The sequence below is a fragment of the Stegodyphus dumicola genome, chromosome 2, assembly GCF_044657685.1.
Source record: "Stegodyphus dumicola isolate Sdum_Otavi_A_Nest chromosome 2, ASM4465768v1".
NCBI lineage: Eukaryota > Metazoa > Arthropoda > Arachnida > Araneae > Eresidae > Stegodyphus > Stegodyphus dumicola.
This window is the reverse complement of record NC_140769.1, coordinates 7337089-7359991: the sequence shown is the minus strand read 5'-3', so window position 1 is coordinate 7359991 and position 22903 is coordinate 7337089. Positions and strand designations below refer to the sequence as shown.

The 22903-nt window shown below is 34.8% G+C and overlaps 1 long non-coding RNA gene across 1 annotated transcript in view; it reads left to right on the top strand.

The window, feature by feature from the left end:
• Positions 1 to 21636, top strand: part of LOC146998353 (uncharacterized) — a 42521-nt gene extending 20885 nt beyond the window's left edge. Inside the window, exons 2-3 of the long non-coding RNA XR_015039289.1 lie at positions 9532 to 9586; positions 21343 to 21636. This is a non-coding gene — a long non-coding RNA (uncharacterized LOC146998353). The remainder of the gene's footprint in view (positions 1 to 9531; positions 9587 to 21342) is intronic.
• The last annotated feature ends 1267 nt before the right edge of the window (positions 21637 to 22903 follow it).

Genomic DNA, 22903 nt, shown 5'->3' with positions numbered 1-22903 from the left:
CGTAATCTTGCCTACGCTTCTTGTTAAAAACAATTTGTTATGCTATAGCTTCATATTTGAAGAAAACGTAAGTTATATTTTAACTGAGTTGAAATGTTAGGTTTATAATGTTACTGCGCGGTTTTTTTTAATTATAAATGTTTATTCAACTGTGTGATTTCCTTTACATGAAACGAGATCGCTGTGTACATGGGCAAAGCCAAGGTAGTGCGCAATGCCAAGTTTGTGCAATTCTTCGATTTTTTTTATGAAAATTGATCGATATGCACATGGACAAAGTCAAGGTAGTGCGCAATGCCGAGGTTGCACGTGATGCCGAGTTTGTGCAATTCTTGGATGTTTTTAAGTGAAAATAGATCGATGTGTACATGAGAAAAGGCAAGGGTGTGCGCAACGCCGAGGTTGTGCGCGATGCCGAGTTAGTGCAATTCTCGGATTTTTTTAAGTGAAAATAGATCGATGTGTACATGGGAAAAGTCAAGGTAGTGCGCAATGCCGAGGTTGTGCGCGATGCCGAGTTTGTGCAATTCTGGGATGTTTTTAAGTGAAAATAGATCGATGTGCACATGGGAAAAGGTAGTGCGCAATGCCGAGGTTGTGCAATTCTGGGATTTTTTAAGGGAAAATAGATCGATGTGCACATGGGAAAAGGTAGTGCGCAACGCCGAGGTTGTGCGCGATGCCGAGTTTGTGCAATTCTGGGATTTTTTTAAGTGAAAATGGATCGCTGTGCACATGGGAAAAGTCAAGGTAGTGCGCAATGCCGAGGTTGTGCAATTCTGGGATGTTTTTTAAGTGAAAATAGATCGATGTGCACATGGGAAATGTAGTGCGCAATGCCGAGGTTGTGTGCGATGCCGAGTTTGTGCAATTCTGGGATTTTTTTAAGTGAAAATAGATCAATGTGCACATGGGAAAAGTCAAGGGAGTGCGCAATGCCGAGGTTGTGCGCGATGCCGAGTTTGTGGAATTCTGGGATTTTTTGTAAGTGAAAATAGATCGATGTGCACATGGGAAAAGTCAAGGGAGTGCGCAATGCCGAGGTTGTGCGCGATGCCGAGTTTGTGAAATTCTCGGATTTTTTTATGTGAAAATATATCGATGTGCACATGGACGTCGAGTTTGTGTAAGTAGTGTTTTTCGAGTAAATATAGATCATTGTGCACATAGGCAAAGCGAGGATGTGTGTGATGCCGCGCAGTAATGTGATATATTTAATGTGAAATGGTTAATATTTCGTTTGTATATATTAAATTTGTTTTGATGGTAAATTATATTTTAGTTAACTTTTTGTTGTATTTAAGTTCTATTTTTAATTCCTTGGTTTTTATATGTTGATAATGTTTTCCGACTTACGATAAATCTTGATAGTCCGACGATTTACTCAACAGTAGCAAAACTGTAAACTTTGACCCTAAAAGTAACTTATTATTTTAATACGCAGTGTTATCGTAATTGCACTTGATAATATGAATTCATTGATTCTGTGAGTGAAAAACATTGCTTAGTGTTCCAAATTTGTAGTATTTATTTTCTTATTTCCTCATCATTGTGAGAAAATATATTTTTTATTTACTAATTTTAGAATTTTAGTATGCCTATAGAGAATATGACGAGATTTAGGAATTTAAGAAACAGTGATATGAAAGCTGTGTATGATTCTGATATGCAATAAATATATTTTTCTTATTTTCATTAATATGAAGTTTAAAACTGTTAGAAAATAATGCAGATTTTGCCGTTACATAGCAATAAGGTAATTTGTAAGAACGTCGTTTACAGTTTTAGTAATTGGTAGAATTCACTTACTGTACCATGGTAATTTGAAATATAAACAATTTTTATACTTATTTCTATATCTATAGAGAATACCACAATCAACTCTGGCTATGAGAGAATACATTGTAACGTCACAAGCTTAGTCCCACCCATTTATGGACGTCAATTAGCTCCGCCTTCGCAACTTTGTTTACGAAGTGTATTCTAAGCTTTTACCCATCGTTAATATTACATAAATTTTATTCTTTTTATAACGTAAAAACTTGTTTTAATATATTCAAGTAAGTGTTGCATGTTATTATTCTTAAAAATATTAACATTCTTATAAAATGTGAAATATGAAATATCATTAGGAATAATTTCAAAACTGATGGTGTCTTCTGTTCTTATTTTGGTTTTGAGTTGCGGCCATCTTAAAATTGTACCTTCTTGGCGCCGATATTGGCGTCAAAAAAGAATGGCCAAAAAACAAGGGCCACCCAATTCTACACCTTTACCCACTATTTTGTGGCACTAGATCACGCTTCCTCTGGCGTTCCCTTTTGACACACTGTCACTTGTCACTGAAGAGGCTTCACCACGCGAACTGTCCTTGCACGCGAAATTAGATCGTTCTTGAAGAGAAGAAACTCTTGACTGTTAACATAAAACTCAAGTTCATAGGCGAAAAAGTCCGTTCCTAAATTTACTCTCAGGAACAATCCCTAAAAGCTGCCACCAACTTTTAATATTTACTGCTGTGGTATAGTGGCCGAAACCGCTATGCAAACCCTGGGTTGTGACATCAGGTTGAAAACAAAACACAGCATAATAAAATTTATTGAATGCTAAAAAAAAATAGCTACATACCATTCTGAAGAGAAAAAACTGTCTTTTCCTTAAAAATCCAATTCTATACATTTTACGTGCGAGAGCAATTCGTGGCTCTCGAGCTTGCGTTTTTAACATTGCCAACGATTTAATTATTTTAATAAAGACTATTTTAACAACTATTGAAAACGTGTTTGTAAGTTAAAAAGATAATAATTTTCAGCTTATTCTCACGAGACATCCTTGTCCATATTAATCTTCAGTCTCTTCTTCTTTTATGTGACCTTATCACACTGGCTATTTATTATATGTATTTACTTATCAGGTAATTGGTGATCTTATGTTGCATAGAAATGTAGGGGTCATCTGTTACCATTTACCTGAAGTAAACAGATAGGAGCCCCTTACCCTACTTGTGAGTGACCTATTTTGTGCTTCATATGGTTTTGCGATGCTTATTTCTTCCTATAAAGGTACTCCCGAGTATATTATATCTGCATTTAATTGCTTTATTTTGCTATGGCTGGAGCATTTCTTTGAAGGTTAAATTACACTACATAGCTCTTGACTTCTAACTGCCAAAAAGTCAATAACCTTCGTGATTTTATTCCTCAAATGCTTATTCTTGACTGCATATCTTAGAAATGGGAATAAATCCTCTTCTGAATTGGGCTTCTTTAGATGAAGGGAATCTGTCAACGGGCAGAAAAAAAGATAATGCTTGGGGTGACCCTTTTCACCACGTGCACAGGAGTCTGATGAAGAGAGATTTCTTGCATAGAGGTACGTTTGAAAGGGACCATGCCCTGTGATAAACCACGTGATATGTCTGGAGAGAGGGATTAGAGGAGAGTCAACTTTGGGGAAGAGGTTATAAACTCTTCTGCCTGTATTTGCATCGTCCCACCGTTGTTGCCATAAGTCTTTAGTTGTGATCTGAAGTTTTAGTTTGAGGTGAGAAGCTGGCCAGGGGATGCTTATTTTCTTGGCATTGATTCCTTGTGCAGCTTTCTTGGCTAATTTGGCAGCCTCTTCGTTTCCCTTATGACCAACATGGGCCTTGATCCAGATTATAAAGAAGTGTTGGCCTTGGGCATTGGAGGACTTTCTAAGAATTTCCTGAGCTAATGGTGATCTATTATTTGGGTTCGCGAGTGCATGCATTGCCGAGAGACAATCTGTATAGATGTGTGTCTTTGGAAAATGATGATGTGTGCTTACGTTGATTGCCTGCAAAATCGCGAACAGCTCCGACTGAAAAACGCTATTCTCTTTGTCAAGTTGGAACTTGAAGTCTTTTGTTTCATGGTCACTGAGATATATTTTCATAGTACATCCTTTTCCGTTGTTTATGCCAGAACCATCAGTGTAGATCTTTGGATATAATGCTTGGTATCTATTCTGCCTTATGCATAGTGTTATATTATTTCGGCTAGCTGGATGTCTTTCATATGGATGAGTCGGTGAGGTGTAGAAGCTGGCAGCTATTATCTCATTTTTAATTTTTCAGTCTTTTCTTAGCTGAAGAACTCAAGCCTTTGCATGTTCCTGCTCCGCAACTACGAATAGGGGGATGCTGTTGGTGAGCTGAAACATTGCAGCATTTGAGGTTGTTCTGTAAGCACGGGAATAATTTAAAAGAAAGGGCCTTTGGATGGATTGAGGTTGCTTTTGTTTTCTCACCGTCATTGGTGACGCCCATATTGCTGCACCATACAGTGCTATCTTTTCTAATAAGAGTGTTATACAACAGCTTTTGTATCTGGGTGTTTAAGCCCCATCCGACACCTTGCATTCTTTTCGGGTTGTTAGCTATACTGGAGGTTTTCTTCTTAATTTTCTGTAGGTGCTCAATGAAGTTAAGTTTATTATCTATTGTAATTCCAAGATATCTTAAGGATTTGACTATTTTGATTTTGTTGTTGTCAATGTGGAATATTGGTAATCTGGTCATTTTTTGAGAAGGCTTATGAAATATCATGGCTTGAGATTTTTCCTGTGATATTGTTAGTTTTTGGAGTTTAGTCTGCTCACCTTTTGTTTCTGAATCCTCAGCTAGCATTTGGAAGATACATGCATTGAATTTTGTCAAGGACACGTTACGTTTCATATATCCTGTTTTCAGTAGCATAAGCGCCGTTACAGTGACAAACTATCTAAAATATTTTGGATAATAATTCGTCTTCGGCCAAATGTGGCTGACTGAGTGTTGTATTTCACCTCCTTCAAAGGCGCCATTTAAAGAAATTCTCGCGTTATCCTCTGCTTGATTTAGTAGTGTAACTGGTTAGCATGTTCTGTTGGGAAATCGAATGTTGGTAGTTCTAATTCCAGGAAGAGCAATGGCTGATTTTTCAGAGGTTACGCATCGAAACGCCTAACAGTCCCTGAAATACGCGTCTCTATACGGTAAATGTTTGTTTGCAGTTAGAAAGAAACGAAACGCAGATTAAAACAAAGAATTTATTCAAATAATTTTAATTCTTAATCGAATAATGTTCTTGCGATCTCCATGTACATTTCTTACTAAATTACACTAGGAAAATAGTTGATCACAACAAGCGAAAGAGGACAGAGACTCTTGTGTTATTGAATGAAAAGCGCTCATAATCAGTCTGTCAGATGTGAATTACAAAACTGTTACAAATAAGACTCTTTAACTGCAAGAAACTTTAATTGTGATTGCTGTTGTTACTGTCTTGCCCATATTACATGGAACAATGGTTGCCAGAGCCACTTCTATTTTCCACCCCCAATTTTGAGGAAGAGCAGGCCGGGGGAAGGATCCGGGGTCTTCCAGGGTCTTCCACCAATCTACACGAGAGGACTTTCAGCTCGCCGTATATTTAGAATGCCGCCATGCCGCACCCACACTGTACATTTACAAACATCCATGTATTCTCCAGGATTCAAACCTGGCCCTTTGTTACCGTAGTAGGCTCCCCTAACCACTCAAGCCAAAGCGGAAGATGTATGAAGGAAAGGAGTCAGATCATTTTGTGTTCTTCTGCCCACACACAGCACTTAACAGCCTCAAGCAACCGGGAGCCAGATTCTGGCCAAATTGGTTCCAGAATCTACAAAGTAACAAAGTTGCCCAGCAGAAACTGAAAACAATATTTGACTATTGTACTAGCAATTACTCCTCTAACACTGGAAGATAGTAGTCATAAAAGTCTATATAAGCTGGTTCAATATGTCAGCAACAAAGTATGTGATATGTATGTTCAATATGTAATTTTGTATTTATGCTGTGCCAGGTTATCATACATAAAGTTTGTACTGTATCTGAATGCTGTAATGTATCTGTACATGTTTATATCTTTTATTTACGGTACCTAATTTATCACGCTTACCTCAATGGCATGCTTCTTGTAAACTTTAACTATCATGATAATGTATATGCATGGGTGTAAATATCAATATGAGTGAGAGTATGTATACTTTTATTTGTTTCGGAATATCTATGTATGTAAGTGTGTATATATCTGTATATGAGTTTTATTTATATGTATATATATATGTGTGATGTATCAGCTTTTGTCCGGAATAAATAGAATGCTGAAGAATCATAAATGTAGTCGTAGCTTAAATATTCAGACGATAAGTTTAAAAAACAGGATCCATTATTTATTATTCAGGAGAAAATAGCAGTTACAAAAATCAGATATCCGGAGTAAATAAAAGAATTACTAATAACTTTTTGTATTTTGTATGAAGTTTACTGCATCGTGACATTTAAGAAAAAGCTCCCAATATTCCTTTTTGCGAGTCTTTTTATAGCCTCTGGAAAGGCGGAGCTTCCATGAAATGACGTCAGCCTCGTCAGCCAATCCAGTTCGCTTGAAATATTTCCAGAACATTCTAAAACTGTACGTGTAGAAAAGGCGGGAAAAACAACTTGACTACGGGGCTGTGGATTTAATTTCACGTACTTTCAAATAAGAGAACATCGCCATTAAAAATGAAAAGAACATACAGTTAGAATTTTAAGTATATTCTTGACTATGGAATTTTATTATTACATATATATTGATTGTACTCTTCTTCAAGTGCCTTGTATGCACATGTATATATTTCTTTGTTCATTGTTGTACTCTTCTTCAAGTGCCTTGTATGCACATGTATATATTTCTTTGTATATTATTTCTTCTTCAAGTGCCTTGTATGCACATGTATATCTCTTTTTTGCATTTTATAAATGTCGGCTGCCCAGGGCTGCGGCCTGGTAGCTAGTGGTTGACTCCCGCCGAGTTGGTAACCAATTCTACATGGATATATCTATACCTGTGTCGGAAGCCAACTCAGCGGATTACCTCCCCTAACCACTATACCCTCTGGGCGACAATTGCAATTACATTGTTATACTTTATTTGCTATTGGAGGTTAAACTAGAACTTAGCAGCAATAAACTTAACATCTAACCGAGATTATGCAGCCATGAAATAAAATGCAAGCTTTGGACATCTAAAATTCATCAAAAACTTAGTGGTCGTGAGTCGAAAAACAGATCAACCTTATTTTGTACGTCCTGTGCAGAATGGATGATAGCATCAACAAGATGCAGCTGTATGTGTGAGAAAAAGGCAGATGTACGAAGGAGCGGACGTCGAGGCTATATTGCAGGCGTGGCAAAAGATCCCATTCGAGGTCGCACTGAGTCCAGCTGGTGAATGCAGTCACTTGTAATCTTCCATTATCTTAATATAGCATTACCTTTTGGAGCCGGAACTAAGTTCGACGTTTTTCCTTGATAGCAGCGTCAACACGTACTACCATTTCAATTTACACCTGAAACCGCTATCTTGCTTGCTATTGCTAGCAGGAACATGGCGTCGAAAGACACATTTCTCAGAACCCCTATTTCCATGAAACTGCGTAGCTGGGTTACCATATTCACTTGGTAAACAGACTTGAATCAGTTAACAAACAGGAATCAGTTATCGTCCAGATTGGTGAAAGAGACGTTTGCTTTCAAATTCCGTGTTGTATCGCTCACACACTTTTTATTTTAAACTTGTTTTTTATGCATGGAAGGTAAGAGAAAGGTGGTGGAAAGCATAAATACACAAACGATAATTCGTTCTGCACTGTATGTTTAAAGTGATCAAATGTTAAATTTCTTGTTATTCATATGCCATGATAATCAGTTAACAAACAGGAATCAGTTATCGCCCAGATTGGTGAAAGAGACGTTTGCTTTCAAATTCCGTGTTATATCGCTCACACTCTCTTTATTTTAAACTTGTTTGTTATGCATGGAAGGTAAGAGAAAGGTGGTAGAAAGCATAAATACACAAACGATAATTCGTTCTGCACTGTATGTTTAAAGTGATCAAATGTTAAATTTCTTGTTATTCATATGCCATGCTAATACTGTGTAAATCATACATAGGATATAATTATGTATTATCCCCAAAACAAAAACGTCTAAACTCTTTTGTGTCTATGCTTATCAATTATTTTTCAGCTGTGCATTCCATAGCGAGGAAAATGTGCAGAGAACTGATGACTACAGTGGCTGTGCTTCAAATAAACTTTTCGCCAATGTTCATTTTTATATTCATATATACAGTTAAATACACATCTAATAAGTCCCATATTTGGATATACAGAGAGAGAATTGTGATAGTTTAAAAGTTGTTGATGCATGTTATTAGTATTAATATGATGAATAAGATTTATAATAATGAATATATATACTAATCGTTTTCATCGTGCTTAATAATAAACCCATAAATTTCAAATGTTTCAATATATAGCATTTACAATAAAAGTATAGTTCCTAATGTATTTATAATCTAAAAGGTTTTTTATTAATGACATAAAATAATAGCATACAAATTCAACGAGTATTCTCATTATTACCTAAGTTATGCTTTCCTTTTTATGCACCTTTATGTTGTTTACAGTATGTCGCTGATTATGCAATACAAAAGTTAAGTGATAAGTAACTGGTAAAAAGTCGCGCATATAAAAAGAATTTAAAAAATTAATCACCTTAAATTTAGTAAAAACAAATTTTCTTAACATGATAACATGATATTAACAATGATAACATTTCTACATGTGTAGGGTCAATATGAAATATAACAAATTTGATGAAATTTTGGGACAAAAAATTTGTAAACAAATCACCAAAAGTACAAGAATGCCCTAAAATAATGTATATTCTGAAATTTCCACGATTTCAAATTTAATCAGTACATAAACATTTAAAAAATGGCTTAGACTGTTATATTATCATAAAACAGCAGGTAAATATAGTTTTTTTTTTTCGTATTTCTTTAATGAAATCGGCATCCATTTTTTTCGTACACGATGTCAAACTACAGATATCGCCGTATCAGAAATTACCCGTGATCCTTCAGAAGCAGAACTCTCGTCTTACTGGTTGATCTCTATGCGGGACATAGCTGCGAACGGAACATTTTCGGTAAAGTATCAAAATTTCTCTCTTAGTCAGGACATCTTTTCCTCAGCTAGACGGAACGTCGCCTCCAGTCGTGCTGGTTTTTCACAGAACCCTACAGTTTAAGGGGGCACAGAACCTTTGGGCTCGTCGAAACGATCATAAAAATACTCAAACTCGAAAACAGAAAACTCATATTATATAATTAAAAAGTTATACTTTTTTTTTCTTTATACCTTAAATAGATTTGGAAATGAAATAAATAAATGAAATGAACACTGTAAATAAATAAATAATTTGTAAATTAAAAATTTAAAAATGTACACAAGAGATAAAAATTGTCAAATGTTGCGCGTATCATAAATTTGAAAATATTGCATATAGAAAACAATTTTTGGTAAAAATGTATTCGAAATACATTAACCTCTACTGTAAAACCAAACTATATAAAAAATCATATCTTAAATTTGAAAAATTAAGAAAACATTTTTAAAATTTAAAAATATGTAATTTTTTATCACTTTTTGAAGGTTCAACTACTGGTTGATCTCTATGCGGGACATAGCTGCGAACGGAACATTTTCGGTAAAGTATCAAAATTTCTCTCTTAGTCAGGACATCTTTTCCTCAGCTAGGACATCTTTTCCTCAGCTATACGTATATGTATTGACATATGTAAATTTTTTGGTTTTAGCATGCAGAGTAACAACAGTAGCATAAACACTTAAATTGTTTATATATGGTTTGATAATAAGACTATGGTTTGATAATATAACATATATGGTTTGATAATAAGACTGCGCGCAAACTTGAAAATTATCAATTTGAGAAAATCCAATTTAAAGATACAATATCACTTTTTATCTAATGTATATTTTTCAAAACACATTTAAATGCACCAGAAGCATAAACTACTCCTTCATTTTGTTTATGAAGCTCATCAGCTTCCTTTTCTTCCCTTCTTCTGGTAATTCGAGCCTCTAAAGTATTACCCTGGGCTCATTTCTGTGCGAATTCAATACGAATTATATTTGCTTCTGCCGCAAATGCTACACAGTTAGCTCCAGGTATACATTCTAGTTCTTTCATGACGAACAGCGTTGCCTGTTTTCCATCATTAAAGTTGGCTACTGGTAAATTTGCAGAAATTTCTACAATTTTCCTACTATTGTTTGTTGTTTTCGGACAGAACGTCCAGATCAATGAATTTAATGACTCTTTCACATTTTGCGTTCGATCATTAATGCATCTCTTTAGCAAGTCTGGGTGGGACAAATCTTTAATCAGGTTTTATAGCATCCATAACTGCTATAGGAACTGAATTTTTGTGTTTAAAGTTTTCATTTTTGCCATTTACAACTGCTCTTTTGTATGCGCACCAAGAATCAACACCGTCGGGGCAAAAGTCATGCGTTATTTCATTATCATTTGAGCGTTTATGGTACTAAATAGCCCATATCGCTGTTTGCATATCATGGTAATTGTCAGAATGCTTCCTAATGGCATTACTATAATATGATGTAATTTGATCTATCATCACATCCGTACGTCGACCTTTACTGCTAAGAGGTTTCTTGTCATACAGTTTCTTGCCACGGAATTCCTGTTTTAATTTCCTCAAACGGGCACCCATTCGTTTTTGAATGTGGCCTACACATTCTATCTTCGAAATCGGAACATTATACGGGCCCTTCGTAAGGGCTAAGAAAGTTTTACAATCTCCATCACCTATATAATTAACGTAACGAACATTATACTTTTCTTCGGATCGAGAAAACATATTTAACATGCCATTCACTTCCATTTGTGCAGATGAACCTAAATGATTCTTACTGCATACTTTTTTATGTTCCATTTTCCATTTCAAATACCTTTCCTTTGAGGATATATTTTTTCCAGTCTCACAACCTTTGCAGTGGGAACTTGAGACATAACGATCAATAACTTTACCCGTTTCACCACCAATAATGGAAGTTACACCGAAACGTGAAGAATGTCCCAAATCTGAAGAACCAGTCATTTTTATTTCTTCGTCAGCTGCTATCTTCATACTATTTTCTGTAATATTACGTGTAGCAGCATGCATATACCTTACAATTTTGTCGTATTACTTCTGTGTTACAGGTGATGGTAGATCCATAATTCCACAAACTGTTCTGGATTCTGTCAATCCTTTTCCAATATACCTCATTGCTAAAGTAAATCTTCTGTTTAAATCAGAAGCATTTTGTTTTTCACCTACAAGCTTGGAATTTCTTATAGATGTTAGTACCCTACAAGAGCAGCATGAAATATTTATTTTTATGTTTAAACCATATACTACTTCAGAAGTAATACTAATTTTATTATGGAAAATATGACAGCATAAGTATTCTTCTAATCCAGAAAATAATAAACTTTTATCAATGATTTCATACCCTTCAAATTCGCCGCCACCTGATACTACTAAATGATCTAGAAGTTTTTTTGCTGATGCAGAGACATTTGCATCTTTATCATTCATTCTTGTGTGCTGATTTCCACAAAAATTATTCTTTTTCCTTTTCTTCGGTCTTTGACCTGAAGCTCTTTTGATGTTATTATTCATTTTCAAATTTCAAAACAAATATCTTTACATAAACGTTTACTCAGTAAAACGAACTTGATATGAAAGACCGAAATAGAAACACTCAAACGAGGTTAGATTTAGCAGCGTGGTAATAAGAATTATCATGTAAACAAACTACCAGCAGTGAAGTTGAGTAGTTGCCATCCTTCTTTCCCTACACGAAAAAGAAATTAAAAAAACAGTATTAAATATTTCTTTGCATAATAATAAAAATATGAGCTTGTATACAGGGTAACCAAAATGTAAACAACCACCATATTTGTCCCTTTAAAAGAGCGTCGCTGATTTACTATACGATGTAAATTTCATAACTCAAGAAATAATACGAATTTTACAACGCGGTATTTTGCATTTTGTTCAGAAATGTTTATATATTCATAAAATGTAAAAATCGGAAAATCGATTTTTTTGAAGATTTAAAGACCAGTACCCTTTTCAGCCTGCGTTGTTGAAGGAAATCCACGTTTCATCATAAGGTGAAGATCTAGCCCAGAATTTTGAACTTGCGTTGATATTCTAGCAGGTTAGTGCAGAGCCGAACACGTCTGTCCTTATCCGCCTGAGTCAGCTCATGCGTCAAGCACCTAGCGACTGAACTTGTACATCAAGTTTATGTGATGCATAGCGCGACTAATTGGTGCTATTTACAAGCTTAAGTTTTGCTTATTTAATTCAGTTTTGATCTGTAATTGAAGTTCTTAATTTTTTTGCTTTAGTTTTTTAAAGTTGGTTGTAAGTTTAAACTGTAACTTTTGTAAACTTTAAATTTTGGTTTACTTGCTTTAAAAGTTTTCTTAAGTGGATGTTGTTTAGTTTTCATTTGAGTTTAGAGACTTAAGTTTACTTGGTTTTCTTAGTTTTTGTTTTTGACCCTTAAGGCTATTTAACTTTTAACTTTAATTGTTTTAAACTTTTGTTTGCTGCACTTTTAGTGTGTTAATTTTTTTTTTTAACTCAAGGTAACTTAATTTTTACCCCTCTTTCTATTAAAGTTGTCGAATACATATTTTCTGACTGGTGGTAAGGTAAATCAATAGTAATTGAAACTCAATCTGGTTAATGTGTGTGTATACTTAAAATGCTGCTGAAGAAACAATTTATATAGTGCTCACATTTTTAATGAGTTATATTGTTATGTAAAAGTTTAATTTTTAATTCCAAATTCGTTTGTGTTGAATAACTATTCACTGGTTCTGAAAATTTTCTCATCCCAACCGTCGGCTTGGAATTCATCCTCAGAATCCCTTATCAGAGGATTACTGCACCCCGAAATTCTTTCGCCCAAGCGTTCGAACACATGTTGGATGTTTGCACCATCTGGAGTTTTACTTAAACGAGACCCCGGTTGCTGTGACATCTCTAGCAGGGAAAGGTTCTACAGCGAGTTATTGAGGGGGGGAAGTCATTGGATAGGAAGCTCTCCATGTTGGTTTGCACCTCGAGCGAGGCTAGTTCCCCCTCCCTTGTTTTCGTCTGCAGAGAGTTATTGACCCAGCGGAGTGGCCTTGGAGGCCGAATGGTTGAACTGCGCTTGCGGGTTCTTTCTGGTAGTCGGGAAACCCCTTCCCGTGAAGATTTCTCTGTTTGGGTTGCTGTGCTTGGCTTCCTGCTGATCACCTTCTTCGCCAAATTTTTCAAAAGCGCGTCAGCTATTAAAGTGGCTGCGCAGTGTTTTACAGAGAGGGAGAGACGGAGAAAAGATTTTCTATTCACCTTTTTTTGACGGAGCCTGAGCCAGAGAGACGGAGAAAAGAAATTCTCATTTAGACGTTCGAAAAAAAACAAGTGATGACATCTAAGGTACAGAGTGGAGACCTGCAGCTCGGAGTCCTTGGTGTGATGAACGATTAAACAACCTACACAGAAGAAAGTCGTACTGAAGCAAGAATTCCTGAGTATTTCCTGACTTAAGTATGGCCGGTGCTTTTTGGGAAGACCGGAGTCCTACCGGTTGGAAGCAGCTGTGGGGTGGAAAGCCTGGCTTCCGAAAGAGTTGCCCTTGATTAACTTTTCTCATATTGTCTTTTAATCTTACAGACGTATAGTTATTATTCCCTGCCTCGTGACAGATATCCTGTCTTAGGTTTGCACCTATATCAAGTATCCAAATTTTGTATGAGGGATCCCAACCGGGAACTGTGCAATGTTAAATTTTTAAAGAAGGTATGTTAACTTTTTCCGTTGTTTCTTCCGATATTTACCAATGCAAACTTTAACTTGTATTCTTACTTTTTATCACCATAAATAAACGTTATTTTGAGTACTGTAATTAATTTTAATTAATTTTGCACTGAACCATAGTATTTGAACGGGTTACTGCCCGACATTATGTCACACAACGCAAACAATGTTATTTATAATGTTTTGTAATTTAGAATTGCTATATTGTTTATGTTTTACTGTGATCATTACTCGAATGGTTATTTAATGTGTTATATACAGAACTGGTTAAGGAAAATTTATCCTTTTGTATGCACCTATTCACACAATTACCTACTACAATATAGGTATTAACGTGATTATTTAATTAGACAGAAATGATGCTAAGAAGTAAATAATACATTTGTAATATCTTATGTTACATTGTTTATATTCTTCAATAGTTTAATTGTACAACAATGGCATGGCAACAATACTGCTCTCCTTCCACAAGTTATCGCAGCCGGGCCGCATCATTAACATCGATAGGCCGGCCGGCCGGCCGGAGCGCTCTGACATTGGAATGTAATAGCCCTTGTTTTTGAACTTCCGGTACCAAACCTTCACAGATACAACATTAGCACCTAAAGCTGTATACATGATTTGGTGACATTCTGTAGCTGACGTTTTGAAACAGAACTGGAAGTTAATGACAGTTCTACTCTGGAAGGAAGCGTGATAATTCTTTTCAAACGCCTTATACTTAATGATAAAGACAACGCTTTTACAAATTTCACAACACAATATTCTAAAGTAAGTCTGTTTCATTCAAATGCCAAAATTCCTTTGACAAAATATGATTAAACACTCCAAATCGAACTGTTTGTGTAGATGATATTTGCGGTAGCGTGAAATTTTCATTAAAATCCATTATATTTAATGTTTCGCAGTGCTATGTTTATTTCATATTTTGTAAAGCTTAAAAATTTTTAATTAACAAACTTTACAATTTGGAAGCGAGCAGTGGCAGCGATTTTCGAAATAAAGCAGATTTTTATCTCCGCGTGCGAGACTGTTGCCACTCGGAAAAGTGGGTTAAAAATTTAGCGTTCTAGGAGTTTTTAATTAAAATCTCGGCTGACTGATGTCGTCCGTAAGAGAGAATGGTCGAAATGACTTCCCAGAAATTTTTGGAATCCGAAGTACCTCTCTCGAAACTCGACTTCCCGCCGTTCCGCAGGAGATTATGTCGCAAGCAAACAAACAGACTGACGCGCACATATTTTAATAGTGTAGATAATATTCATTCAAAGTGATTGTCGATCACAGTATTATAAAATAAAATCTGATAGTAATTTGTTTGGCGAATTAAATACCCGCGAGCAAATCAAAATCCACATGTCATATCAAAACCGAATATTTTCCTGATATACGACTTCGCATCTTTTAAGGTGCATTTAAAAGAATTTTAAGTATTAACTCTACATGGCAAGATATTTATTTAACTACCAGCCTAAAGGCCTATTTTTAGAGACTAATAGATGAGAAAAGCAATTGTGTAAAATTGCGTTCTTCCAAGTATAGATTGCTGAAATGCATTCTTAGGTGCTCACTATGAAAATAACTAAACGCTTCTCTAATCACGTTTATTTTTGAAGAGCTAAAGAACGTTGTGGATAGAAATTCAATTTAGACGAGGTCCGTGTTTAAAATTTCTCGATCATGTTAAGAGAGTCTGTATGTATTGAATATAAATATAATATTGTATGAAGTCTGTATGCATTGAGCTGTCCGGTATAAAAATAAATTTCAGACAAGACTTAGTTGTATGGCATAACAAACTACACAAAAATGTAAGAGGAAAAGCTGAAATCATTTTCTCCAAAGTACTTAGAATCGTCAAAAGTGAGATACAATATTTGAATGAGTAAACACTTCATATTTGAATTTTAAGAAACCTGCCGTTGACACATTTCACCCTTATTTTGGAACCACTTTGAAAAACGTAATAGATTTGATGCGGGAGGAAATTGAAATGCATTGTTATACATAGCAATTTACTGTTAAATTGGCGATAAACCGCGAAAAGCTGAGCGGATGAGAAGAGAAAATTTTGCAACGCAAGGCTCGTAGGATTTCTTTTGTGTTCTTTTTAAATTGATTTCACTGTTAACATCTATTTCCCTCTTGATGTCGAATGTGAGTTATTAAAGCTGTGGGTTATAAATATACAAATTTATCATTTTTATCTAAAGAAAAAGGTTCATTTGGTTTCCTTTCAAAACTAAGTAATAAAACTAAAGAAACAAAAACATATATTTGGCATGTGTCTAAATGGTTTTATAAATAGAAGATTACTAAGTAAAAAATTTGAAATATGAATCTTTGCTTTAAAACTGCAAATCTAAATTTGAAATCAACTTATTAATTCCAAATCTTAATTTAAATTCCTGAGAAAATTAACAGGACAAAAATAAAAGACTTCCAACTGTCCGGAACTTCAAGGATTTTATAAATATAATGCAACATTTTAGATTAATCTTCGTAAACAAAAGCAATGGTTGCAAAAAATATGATTTTCTAACTTTTTAATAATTATATATAATTATATATAATTATAATTATTAAAAAGCTTTTGCGAAATGAGGTTCACTTCCTTTTCGTCCAAAAATAATTAAATAATTCATTTAGCTCTCACATGTAAAGCATTTTAGCTATTTCAATTCAGAACACACTTACACATGATGTGTATATGTATGTCTATATGCATACATAATTAAAAAAGTATATAAAATCGGATAGTAGTGATCATTCCGTTCTAGTTGGTTGATCGACGAAATTCATTGTTTCATTTATATGTTTATTTGAAATTTATTAATTCAGATTTTCAATTTCTGGTCTTTGTGAAATATTAATTCTAAATTTCTTACTTTATGTCTTTAATGATAATTTTTCTGCAGCTCAAAGCACAAAAATAACTAGTCACTTTTGGGTTTTGTTTTAAAAAGTATATTTTTGTAATTATATATATCTTATATATAATACTCCTCTAAAATATGGAGTTTGACGTAAAATTTGGCTTCCTTTCAAACGATAGATTCTTCTTCGATTTATTTTCTATAGTTCGATCTAAGCCTGAAATCATGCAAAACTATCAAATTTTGTAAATGAATAATAAAGAAGATTTAACCATTCCGAAAACTAAACCTAAATCTTTAAATCCAAAATCTAAATCTTTAAAATTTCTTAATTTTTCAGAATTATAAAAATTTTGTTAAAATCTTTAAACTTGCTAACTCTATATTATAATAACAAAACTTTTATGCTTTCAGAAATATTCAGCTAATTTTAAATTATTTATTTGAAAAATAATTAAAATGGAAGAAAATGAATTCGAGGACTTTCTGGAAAAAAAATTTCTCTAAAATGTCATTCATTTCCGAATCTTTGCGTGTTTGATATATGATTTATTACACGTGCAACCTTTTTATACGTATTGCTTAAAATGCTGTAAATTTTTTCATACATAGTAAAAGGCTTTAGAAAATATATTGTTGTGAATTATGCTTTCATAGAAATCTCTTAATTTTCTTTAATAATTATGCTATAGTCGAAAGAAGTGACTGAAATTTTACAGAATTCACTCTCAGTATTTACGTTTTGATAAACAGCTTTAAATGTATGCAACAGAGACAATGCAAACTCTCAACGTGCGAGGAATACTGAAGATCACCGATATCACTCACTCTACAGCAGTCAAATGCAAATCAGTAAAATACCTCAGAAAAATGTCAATTTAATCGCACAATTATTTACAAGAATCAAAACCAATCTGAAAACATATAAAAAATATTTAATATTAAAAAACATAGTACAGTATCGAAATATGTTCGAATGTGATATGGGCTGAATTTCGGATTTAAAGAAGAAATCTCAGTGCTTTAAAAAGTAATTGGAGTATAAACTAAATTCAATTAAGATTATGGAGGCAATGTATTGTTGCTATTGAGAAAAATTACTGTTTTAGGAAAGGTTCTATTTGTTTTAAAATATATAACATGTTATTTCTATATTTTGCATGCAAGATAACTTTTCTCTGTTTCTCTAAAATCAAATAACCAAGAAAAAATGACCCATATATCTAGGCATATATGCTTGAATATTTTACTGAAACCATCGATTTGAAATTGTATTTGTAGGTAGAAAGTAGGCTCTATTTGAACATAGGCCATTGTATATCTCAAATTTCAGCCCCGCACCAGAAGCGGATGCTTGAAATTCTTTGCGTATACTATAATAATTGAAACGTGCTTGAAATTTCAACAAGAGTAATTGCGCAAAATATTCGTAATTTTTTTTTTCTTTTTCGTTTTTTCGTTTTTGCCATTTGTTTAGTTTCTTTAACCGCACGAAATTGACGAGCTGCAATATAGTCAAATCAAAATATGCAATTATTCTTTGGATGCTACAGGGAATATTCAAATAATTATATAAAAATAAACAGAACGTTATGTTATCTATGGAGGGCAGTCACGAAATATGACAAAGATACTTAGTCTTATTGAAACTACCAAAGCGTTAATCATGTGCTAAGGATGCTGCTTTAAGAGCCTTACAATAGATTGATTTTATTGTTTGCAAACTAACGTAGTTTTATATTTGGCACTATTTTGCTTTGAATTATCTAGCATTTGTCTTCAGATAAACGATTTAAGATAAGGATAGTAATTTTAACTCAGTGCGAAATTCCATGAATATTTGCTCAACTTTAGGACAATGTCCTCATATTTCATAAATATCAATTCAGTTTGGGCATATCAGATATTTTACAATTATTTTTTTTAACTTTCTATCGTATTTTTTGGAGCATTTTTCTCGTTTAAATACCTTTAATATTTCTTGCATTAAAGTTTAGTTTAAAACCATGCGATACAAATCACCCTTCACGTTTCCACTCATTCAAATTCAGCGATGTTTCATGTACATCTGGAGTGAGTTAAATTTTCCGAGCAAATCCGCTATACACTGAAGTGACAAAAGTCATGGGATACCTCCTAATATTTTGTCGATCCTCCTTTTGCCCGGCGAAGTGCAGCAACTCGACGTGGCATGGACTCAACAAGTCGTTGGAAGTTCCCTGCAGGAATATTGAGCCATGCTGCCTCTATAGACGTCCATAATTGTGAAAGTGTTGACGGTGCAGGGTTTTGGGCACGAACTGACCTCTCGATGATGTCCCATAAATGTTCGATGGGATTCATGTCGGGCGATTTAGGTGGCCAGATCATTCGCTGAAATTGTCCAGAATGTTCTTCTAACCAATCCCGAACAATTGTGGCCCGGTGACATGGCTCATTGTCATCTATAAAAATCCCATCGTTGTTTGAGTACGTGAAGTCCATGAATGGCTGTAAGTGATCTCCAAGTAGCTGAAGGTATCCATTTCCAGTCAATGATCGGTTCAGTTGCACCAGAGGACCGAGTCCATGCCATGTAAAAACAGCCCAGACCATTATGGAACCATCACCAGCTTGAACACTGCCTTGTTGACAACTTGGGTCCATAGCTTCGTGAGGTCTGCGCCACACTCGAACTCTACCATCAGCTTTTACCAACTGAAATCGTGACTCATCTGACCAAGCCACGGTTTTCCATTCGTTTAGGGACCAGCCGATATGCTCACGAGCCCACGAGAGTCGCTGCAGGCGATGTCGTGCTGTCAGTAAAGGCACTCGAGTCAGTCTTCTGCTCGCATAGCCCAAGGAAGACAAATTTCGCCGCACTGTCTTATCGGACACGTTCCTCGTACGTCCCACATTGATTTCTGCGGTTATTTGACGCAGTGTTGCTGGTCTGTGAACACTGACAACTCTACGCAGACGTCGCTGGTCTCGGTCGTTAAGTGCAGGTGGTCGGCCACTGCGCTGTCCATGGTGGGATGTTATGCCTGAAATTAGATACTTTCGGCACACTCTTGACACTGTGGATCTCGGAATGTTGAATTCCCTAACGATATCCGAAATGGAATGACCCATGCGTCTAGCTCCAACTACCATTCCGCGTTCAAAGTCTGTTAATTCTCGTCGTGCGGCCATAATCACGTCAAAGCCTCTTCACATGAATAACTTGAACACAAACGAAAGCCCTGCCAAAGCACTTCCCATTTATACATTTTCTACGCGATACTACTGCCATCTGTTTGTTTGCATATTGCTATCCCATGACTTTTGTCACTTCAGTGTATTTCAGTACCTGTACATTTACAAAAGCGTCCAGACGAATGATGATATTTTCTTTTAGAAAAAAGTATTGTTATGAATGTAAAATATTTTTAGCAATATTATATGTAAATTTTTTGTATTGAAGAAAAGCTGAAGAGGCGCAACTTTTCTGGTAAATAAGATTCCAGGGTTAAGCTTTCTTCATTCTGAGTAGTAGCACTGAGCATTGAGTAAATGGCTATCTTGCTAATTTGTCCAGATATCCAGATACCGCCAAGCTCGAAGTGGTTTGGGCAACTGAATGTTGTATCCAAATTTGGCGAGAAATCGCCAAAAATTACCCATCTTGGTGACATTTTTGTCCGATCCATGTTTAATTGTAAATTGGTATTGTAATTAAATAAGTGTAATTACTCGATATATGGAACTGTAACCGTATCCGGCCTTCATATGCTTTCCAGTAATTTTGAGAAGTGGAAAGTACCAGAGATTTTTCGACGACCACGGGAGAACTGTACCAGACCGGGGAGAACATCAGTTTCCGGGATGTTTATTCAGCATGAGTTCAGAGTACTGAGATACCTCCGTGTTAGCTTCGCCGTTTGGATATGCTTTGCTCTGGATTTTATTTAACGTTCTTAATTCTTTGAAGCGTAACAACTGATTGTGCTTTGTGATACTGTGAATAACTATAAGAGTATTTTTATGGAAAATTCTAGAACTTTAAAATGCTTCTTTTGGTAAAAATAAATTTTATCAAGTTATGATCGGGTCTGTGTACATTCAATCAATTACGAACCCATACACTAATAACAATATGTTTCTGGTTTGGTACGCATTTCATAATCCAATGGAGTTCTGATTACTTGGAAAGGAATGTGTATAGATTGCGCACAAGCTTTATTTATAAATTTAAAAACATCTGTTCTCATATTCTAACAGGAGATTAAGGAATTCTCTACGTAAAATTCATGTACGATTTTATACCACGAATAATAAATATGTGGGGCTCCCTTGCCAAAAATATGCAAATAATCATTTATAAATATATTTAATAATTTATTTATTATTCTCAGTGGTACCCCAGGCTTTAATTCGTGATATAAAATTGTAGATGAATGTTGTAAATTGCTTAGTTTCTTAGTTCTATAAAATTCTCTGATAAATTATTTTTCTGTTTATAATTGCTTCCTTATTATATCAATTTATAAAAAAATATTGTATAAAAGCGTTTTTAGTTGTATTTCATTTTTCGCCTTTTTACTCTCAGTAACATGTTACTGATAAAAACGGAAATAAAAATAATGCAAAAATATATACTGATTGTTTTACTTCCAACAAATTCTTTTACTTTTGCATTTATTTTACATTAGAAATGGCTAAGAGAAACACCTGTGCGCTGTGTGGACGCTTCCAACTGATTTTTACAAGGATGAAAGGGAAAACCTGTTTCTCCTGTCCTCCCGCAATATGAGAAAGCATCCAAAATTTTCCCTATCCTCATGCGGTCAAGTGGAAGCGTAATCTGTAGCATTACTTTCGATGAAATTCACTATTACCTTTTAGGTATCATTATTAATACACTGTGTACAGTAAAGTTTTAATTTTCACGTGTTGATTTATTTTGCTAAACTCACTGCTCATTACTATGCAAAATTTGAGTTATGTTGTAAAATAAAGCAATAAAATAATTGATCCTTTTTTTTTTTTGTACTTGTGTATATCATTCATGATGAAATGATAGAGGGTGATGGAAAGCTTGACTTCATTTGACTGTGGTAACTGCATCTAATCACCAAATAGTATTGCATTTATACATCCATAATCCATAAATGTTGTCAGAAATATTCAACTGCTTTCAGCTTGAATCAAATCACATACACAATTTCATATGGCACCATTGATATTTCTTCTATGTTATCTTGAGTAGGTGTGTGTGTGTATGTGATTATGGCAAAGCCTCGAGGGCTACCTGTCTAAGGGAAGGGATGCCTTCGTGGAGGACTTTCTAAGGGAAACTGGCTCGTATACACGTTACACATAGGGAAAACCCCGAAAACGCCCATGCAGCCAGCCCGTTCGCGGGATTCGAACCTCGGACCGAACTACCAGTGTTCAGCGACTTTACCGCTCGGCCGCTGGTGGGCTCTATCTTGAGTAGGACTTTTCTCATATCGTTCAGAGATTTTTAGGACAATATCCAGTTGCTCGTCCCGGTGTATAGAGCTTCAATATCTTCTACCGCTGAAGAGGGTTTTGTGTAAAGAAAAATACCTTTTCAACATATTTCTTTGAATTTTATTAGTGAAAAATTTCTCATTTAAGTAACGCAATTCTCTCTTTGCGGCAGGAGAAAAATACATAAACTCAGAACATCTTCATTAAAAATTATAAAATGCAGAAAAACCTAAAACGCCAAAAACAGTTAAAAACAATTTTTACTACAAAAACTAGAGTTTCTATGCAGAAAAAAAAAAAATCTGCCACCAGGCAGGAAGGTACATTTTTCAGCGCACAAAACCTCAAGCTAACTATCAAGTTAGTTTTTGGTCCCACTGATAAAAAGACACTGAAAGAGGTGCACCAAATCACTTATTTCATTATTCTACTAAGAGTAAACTTAAGCAAATCTCGCACTTCTAAACATTTTATAAAAGTGTATATTTTATCAATACTGGATTTTTTCCCTTTACATTAATGAAGGGCCAACTCTTTTCAATAGTCTCAATTATAGCCAGAATTGAGCGAAGATATATATATTATTTTCCAATTTCCTTACCCTTTGGGCAGTATTTAGTTAAAGTTTTGATTAAACTTGTAACCTCAGTTTTAAATATGTAGTCTAGTACAAAAAAATTCTATTGCAATTCGTAATTTTCTTTTCCCTTCTAACTCAATTTAAGTTTATTCAATTGAATTAAATTATTTATTCGA